The 7025-nt window shown below is 38.7% G+C and overlaps 1 pseudogene; it reads left to right on the top strand.

Moving 5' to 3' along the window:
• On the top strand, positions 344-598 carry LOC110261962 (annotated as a pseudogene).

Raw genomic sequence — 7025 nt, 5'->3', positions numbered from 1 at the left:
AAGCCTTCTCTTTGGGGTACGGGTTGAGCTGCGGGGACTTACAGATACATCCATTGAGATTTCAAAGCATTGTCATGTCTGATGGTTAAATATAGGTGACAGGATAAACCCGCGCACAGTCTGAAGTCAGACCAACTTGTCCTTGAACCCTGGCTCTGTCCCCATCACTGGGCGCCCTTTCCTCTTCAATTTCAGGATAGTGCTGAGGACAGTTGCCCTATACATTTAGTTTTTACTATTGCTTCACTTTACGTAGGATCCATAAATCAGTAAGAATGTTACTTGGGGTCTGTGCCAGTCTTAACTACCAGAGGCTGAGAATGAAATGAATAGATAAAAGCTGATGTACTGGTTACCCATGTTTTACATGTATTTGAAAAACCGGAGGAGCAGGCACTCGGCTGCGGCCGCCACAGCGTAGACCAGACTCTGCTCTCTTGCCCCCGCTCTGCTTTCTCTGCAACCATGTCTGAAAACCCAGATAAGGCTGAGATTAAGAAATCTGATAAATCGAAATTGAAGACAGAAACACAAGAGAGAAAATCCACTGCCTTCAAAAGAAACGATTGAACGGAAGAAACCAGCAGGGGAGTCGTAAAGAGGCGCAGGCCACCACGTGCACTGTACACTCCACCAGCACCGCCTTATTTTACTTCTTTTAGCTGTTTAACTGTGTAAGATGCAAAGTGGTTGGGTCAAGTTTGAAATGACTGTGCTGACCCTTTGCACATCAAAGAATGGAGAACTACTGACATGAAGGTCGCGCCTGCCTCTCCCATCTGCCCAGGTGGCTGGCAGGGAAGGAAAAGAACTTGCATGTTGGTGAAGGAGGAAGCTGGATGGAATCTACAGGAAAAAGCGACCTGGTCCAAGGTGACCTTCGGGCTGTAAAATGCAGTTTAATCAGAGTGCCATTTTTTGTTGTTGTTCAAATGATTTTAATTATTGGAATACACAACTTTTTTTTTTGCCTTTTTTTTTTTTTTAGGGCCACACCCATGGCATATGGAGGTTCCCAGGCTAGGTAGGGGTTGAATCAGAGTTGTAGCTACCGGCCTACATCACAGCCACAGCAACACAAGATCCAAGCCAGGTCTGCGACCTATACCGCAGCTCATGGAAACTCTGGATTCTTAACCCACTGAGCAAGGCCAGGGATTGAACCTGCATCCTCATGGATGCTAATCAGATTCATTACCTGCTGAGCCACAGCGGGAACTCTGGGTATGCACAATTTTTTAATATGCAACTAAAAATTTTAAAAAGTGAAAAAAATGGGGAAATTTACAAGGTCAGGGCATAGCTATGCGAGTAACTGATACATAAATAAAATAATTCAGGTCATTTTGTTTTCCAGCCTTCTATAAAAACCATACAAAGTTGTCCAGGCCTCATTCAGGGGCAAGAGAACTTTAAAGCCATTCAGGGGTTGCCAGGCCATTCCAAGCTACTGTGTGATACCTCAACAGTTTGCTTCTTGGACTCTGGCATTTCAACCTGTCCGTGTCTCTGGTCTTACTCATCGGAAACCCACAGTTGTGTCTATTCTGACTCAAGCTTGGGTCTCCTCTGATCTTTTGAATATTAATGATGTGTCTGTATTATTACTTTTCATGACCTCAGGTTTTATCCAAATACTCATTCTATTCCTCTAAGTCATTACAGACTGGATGCACCGACCACGATACTCTCCAACTTTTCTTCCTGTTTGAAGCCCTCTGTCACCCTTCCTTCCTAAAGTTCTTCCCTTAGGGCTTGAGCTCCCAAGCTTCCAAGGGGCTTATACGTATTTGAGGACTAGGGTGAGTTTTTAATTGGAGGTTAGCATGCATTCACATATAGAAAACTACACAAATTCAAAGTGTACAGGTCCGTAAGTGCTCACAAAGTGAACTCTGCTGGATAACCTATGCCCAGGTTAAAAAAGAGTCACAGCTCCTTCTGCCATTCCCCAGTAGAGAACTACAATCTAATAGTTTAAACTGATCTTCTTATTCTTTTTTTTTTTGCCTCATCTGTGGCATATGGAAGTTCTCAGACTAGAGGTCGAACTGGAGCTGCTGTTGCCACCCTACACCACAGCCACAGTAATGTGGAATCCCAGCTGTGTCTTCAACCTACACCACAGCTTGCAGCAATGCCAGATCCTTAACCCACTGAGTGAAGCCAGGGATCGAACCTACATCTTCATGCATATTATTCAGGTTCTTAACCCACTGAGCCACAATGGGAACTCCAACGTGCTTCTTTTTAACATTCTATACAAATGGACTTAAACAGTACAGACCTGTCTTTCCCTGACTTCTTTGCTCAATGCCATGTTTGTGAGATTCGTTCATATTGCTGCACATGGTGTACATTGTTTATTCCTATAATCATATGTATTTCTTCTCTGGAATAGAACACAACTCATTTATCTGTTTTACTGTTGATGAATACTTGGATTGGATCCAGTTTTTTGGCAATTACAGATATTGCTGCTATATTATACTTGCTCGAGGGGTTGCCTAATGGCCTAGTGGTTAAGGACTCAGCATTGTCACTACCATCGTTCAGCTTCCATCCTTGGCCTGGGAACGTCCATGCAGCCAAAAATATATATTTTTTTAATATGTAAAGTTATATGTATATAACTAGACTATATGTACATACATTTCTGTTGCATGTGTGCCTGGGAAATGGCTGGTTCATATGCTCTGCAAGACGGTCAGCTTTAAGAGATACTGCCACACCATTTTTCAAAGTGGTCACAATTGACACTCCCACCAGCTGCGTATGAATGAGAGTTCCAATTGCACTGCATCCTCCCCAATACTTGGTATTGCAAACCGCTTTAAATTCCCATTTAATTTGTGCTGCATACACAGCTCACCCTCCTTCCACTGCATTGAGACAGTTTTCAGCTTCCCATCCAACCCTCCATCCCTGCACCCCCAGTAGCCCCACCTCAGCGGCATCACTGTACTAATTAGTATTTACATTAAAAATAAATTCACCCTCTGGTTTTGGTACCAACGCTCTAGTAGTAAAGAAGCGACATTGCATGCTGTATAGCTTTCTTAGCCTTCCCGTATTTAACTTTTCCTAACTTGGAAGTGGTTGATTAAACAGTCATAGACATGTATATACATCTGGTGCCAGTGCTGTGAATGTGAAAATTTTATAAACCTTCCATTTCAAAACTATTGCTGTATTAGATCCTAAAATATAAAGAACCCCTTAAAACGATTAAAAATAAAGTGGATGGGAAGGAGACGGCAATATTAGAGACTTACTTTAAAGCGAGAAGTATGACTTCAGTGCCGTAATACTGGAGATAGAGAGGGGAGGATTAGAGCTTAATGCAAGTGTATGATATCAAGTCCCTCTAAGATCTGCTTCTTATTAAACTTAACCCAAAGAGAATTAGCTCGCATTCTTCTTCCTAAATGTAGTTCCTTTTACTAGAAAAAAGATCATCACGTCAATTCTTGCATATTCCATTTCTGTCTAAAGCACGTCTCAGTGCTAAATTCAGCTTCTTCCAAAAGCAGAGAAAAGATAAGACACTTCAAAGAGAACACTTCAGGTAAGACATTATTTTTCTTCCAATCCATCTTCCTGTTCATTTATCCTTCTTTACGTAACTGTTTGAGCACCTATTTAATACATGTAGAATTATGAGTTACTAAAGTAAAGGCTTACAGCCTGCCTGGTTTCAAATAACTTATGGCTTATGAGACATAAGTAGCAAATACTCATAAGAAAAACCTTTCTTTGTAATCCCTCACTTTTTTCTATTAAGAAAAACATCCTCAGTTTTCTCTCTCATCTGGATAAAGAACGTTTTGTTTCACTTGAACTACAGCAAAGTAATGGCAGGTTTTCTTCCAGAAACAATTTCTCCTTTGATTAAAGAGATTTCCATTTACTAGTTTATGTACCATTTCCTTTAAAATCTATTCGATTATTCTCTCTTTTGTAAATAATCAAAGGCCAGAGTTTTGTTTCTGTGGAAATGAGTCCCTCGCTCTGCCTCTGTCTCTCTCTCTGTCTATCCTTTCTCTCTTTCTTCTTTCTGATTGTGAAGACTAGGAAAAACATCCGGAGGTTTGAATGCCTTGTATAACTCAATATTCCCATTCGAATGAAAATTATCAATCTTTCACAGGGGGTCAATTTTATCATCTGGCATGCAAGAATATAGCCCTTGACTGAAGCAGTGATTTTGTGAGCTAAATTTGGGCTTCTTTTCCCTTTGCCATTTTTATAGCTTCTGTCTTTAGCAAAAGAAAAAATGTGTTATTCCATTGCTTAAAATTAAAGGCCTCTCTTGCAGGTATCTGTAAGTCTATTAGACTCCTGAACTATCATTTGTGGGCTTTAATTGACTTTTCCTAGACTTCATTTAACCACAAATACTCAAGTCACTCTATTCTCCCCATGAGTCATGCAGTTAGGTCCTATTAACACTAATGGAATTTATATGCATGCGCGCTGAGGGAGAATAAGCCCCTTAAACACCTTTTTAATGGAACAGTTTTGTTTCTTTCCATTCCTCTTCACACTCCTCTGTTTGGACTTTCCCTTACCAGCGTGTGCTTCCAAATTAATGTAGCTCTGATTTCTTTTTCAGCTCTTATACTTTATTCTTTATTGAACTCCAGTGCTCAAAGTAGGACTTGACTTCCCGTCTTTTATTGATCATGCCTGAAAAAGGCAGCACGATGAAATCATTACTACTGTACTAGATTTTCTGGTCTCAGAGTGAAATTCAGATGTTGCTTTCATTCCAGTCCTGTAGTTTCCAGCAAATATATTTTACCCACAGACTATGTTTTATGCTCTTGAAGACTTAATTAGCCAGAAGTCAATTAAGATAATGAATATTTACCCAGGAGGCTAAAGATTTTTTTCCACCTTAACATGAAATAAAAGGGCATGTTTTCAGACTCTCCCACTTTATAATGTTTTTAATTTGTTTACACTTTAGGAAGGTTTTTTTCTTTTCATTTTTGTAAAGTATGACATAGGACTTCAGCAACATGTTCAAATTTAGAACAGTAAAGTAACAGGAAAATTAATGGTACCATAGGAATTGTAAATCTGCCCGAAGTAAAACTACACCCTCAATGCATATGCTAACAATCATATTTTTGTTTAGCTCTTAGAAATGTATTATTCTTTATTATTCGTATGAGAGCTTCATCTATGGACTTTACAAGCCAGCTTTGTTTTCCTTTCTCATTTGTAAAGTGAGGGACTGGATAAGACTGTTCAACTAAGCGCTGAGCACAGTGCCAGACATATAGCATTAATCTGACTCACATAAAAGTGCTGTTTTGGTAGGTCAAAAATAATTGAATAAAAATATTGGAAAATATCTGATCAAAACATCTACTTAAAAAAAGAAGGAATGAATCAAAGTCTTTTTCAAGTCTAGAATTTAATTTTTATTCTATTTTCAAAAATTAAAAATACAATTAGTCTAAGGTAGTAAAAATATACATTAAGCTTTTCCCAGTCATTTAACAGAATGAGACTTTAAAACTGACTAGTTTCTGTTGTTTCTCATTCATTTTTTTTGGTGTAATGCCAGAGTACAGAAACCTGGTGTTGATTAATTGCCATTCTGAAGGTAAGCTTAAACTTTACTTTAAAAGAGATGATATTCTGATACCGTTAAGCATTTGGAGAATGAAATGTACGTATGACAGATCTGATGGCACATACAGAAAGAATTGAGGACAACTATATAATAAACTGAGTAAGTGAAAGTTCATTAAAAATTATGCAAAAAGGAGCCAAAATCATAGTATATTACTTAACTGTTCAGTGAATAATATTCAGATACTACAATAATTTGATCCGATTTACCCCAAAATATTATCTGAAGATATAAATGTCAACATTAGCAGAAACAGCTCAAAATGTTGAAGATCGTATCTGGACTCTGGAACTATGAAAGGGTAACAACAGGGGACTTGCCATTTTTGATTATGAATTTTTGAATTATGAGAAAATGCATGATGACACACCCCACAGTAACTTGAATTCTGATGTAACTGAACAAATTGGTTACTTGTTTCTATATGCTGTACTAGGCTCGTGCTATTTTGTTACTTTCACCATACTGCCACCCCATATTATCACCAGTGAATTATTTAGGCTCAGTTTAGAGTGTTATATGGAATTCTATATCATTTGCAGTTTAACCACGTACCTATGTTAGTTTGATAAAAATAAAAATTAATTTAGAAAAACTTGCATTTCATAATGAACCTATTCGAGTTTTATTCTTTTAAGAACTCAACTCCAAGTTAGAAGATGAGAGCTTTGAGTGGAAAAGAGGAACCCGTCCTCTCCTCATTGACTTTTTTTTTCTTTAGGGCCACACTTGCGACATATGGAAGCTCCCGGGCTAGGGGTCAAATTGGAGCTGCAACTGCCGGCCTACACCACAGCCACATCAGCTCAGGATCTGAGCCTCGTCTGCAACTACACCACAACTCAGACAATGCCAGATCCTTATTCCACTGAGTGGGGCCAGGTATGGAACGTGCATCCTCATGGATCCTAGCTGGGTTCATAACATACTGAGCCCCAACAGGAACTCATTCTAGCTGACTTTGACTTGACTTGCCATTCTTCCTTTTTGTGTCCGATTCCTCACTATTTCCAACCACCTTCTTTTCACAGCTGACTAGCAGGATGGGGCGGGGTGCTTTAGGTGGTATGGCCAGAAGGAATGGAAGAAGGAAAAAAGCAATCAAGTTCCTCAATTTTCCTCCTGTAAGCCCCAGTGAAATCTCATTATTTTAACATTAAATGTTGCATGAATGCAATAAAATAATTTTCATTATACTGTAGTGCTATAAAAAGTGTGAGGGAGTAATAGAGTCATGAAAACTATGACTGTGCTCTTTGACTTTCAAGGTTGGAAAATTTTAACTCTGCAATAATGCTTCTACAGAGTATTTCATTAACATTTTCCCCATCGTGTATAATTTATTACAGAAATACATCTATATTAGAATAATTAGTCA

Source organism: Sus scrofa, chromosome 8 (genome assembly GCF_000003025.6).
Source record: "Sus scrofa isolate TJ Tabasco breed Duroc chromosome 8, Sscrofa11.1, whole genome shotgun sequence".
NCBI classification, from domain to species: Eukaryota; Metazoa; Chordata; class Mammalia; order Artiodactyla; family Suidae; genus Sus; species Sus scrofa.
This window is presented reverse-complemented; position numbering and strand designations above follow the sequence as displayed.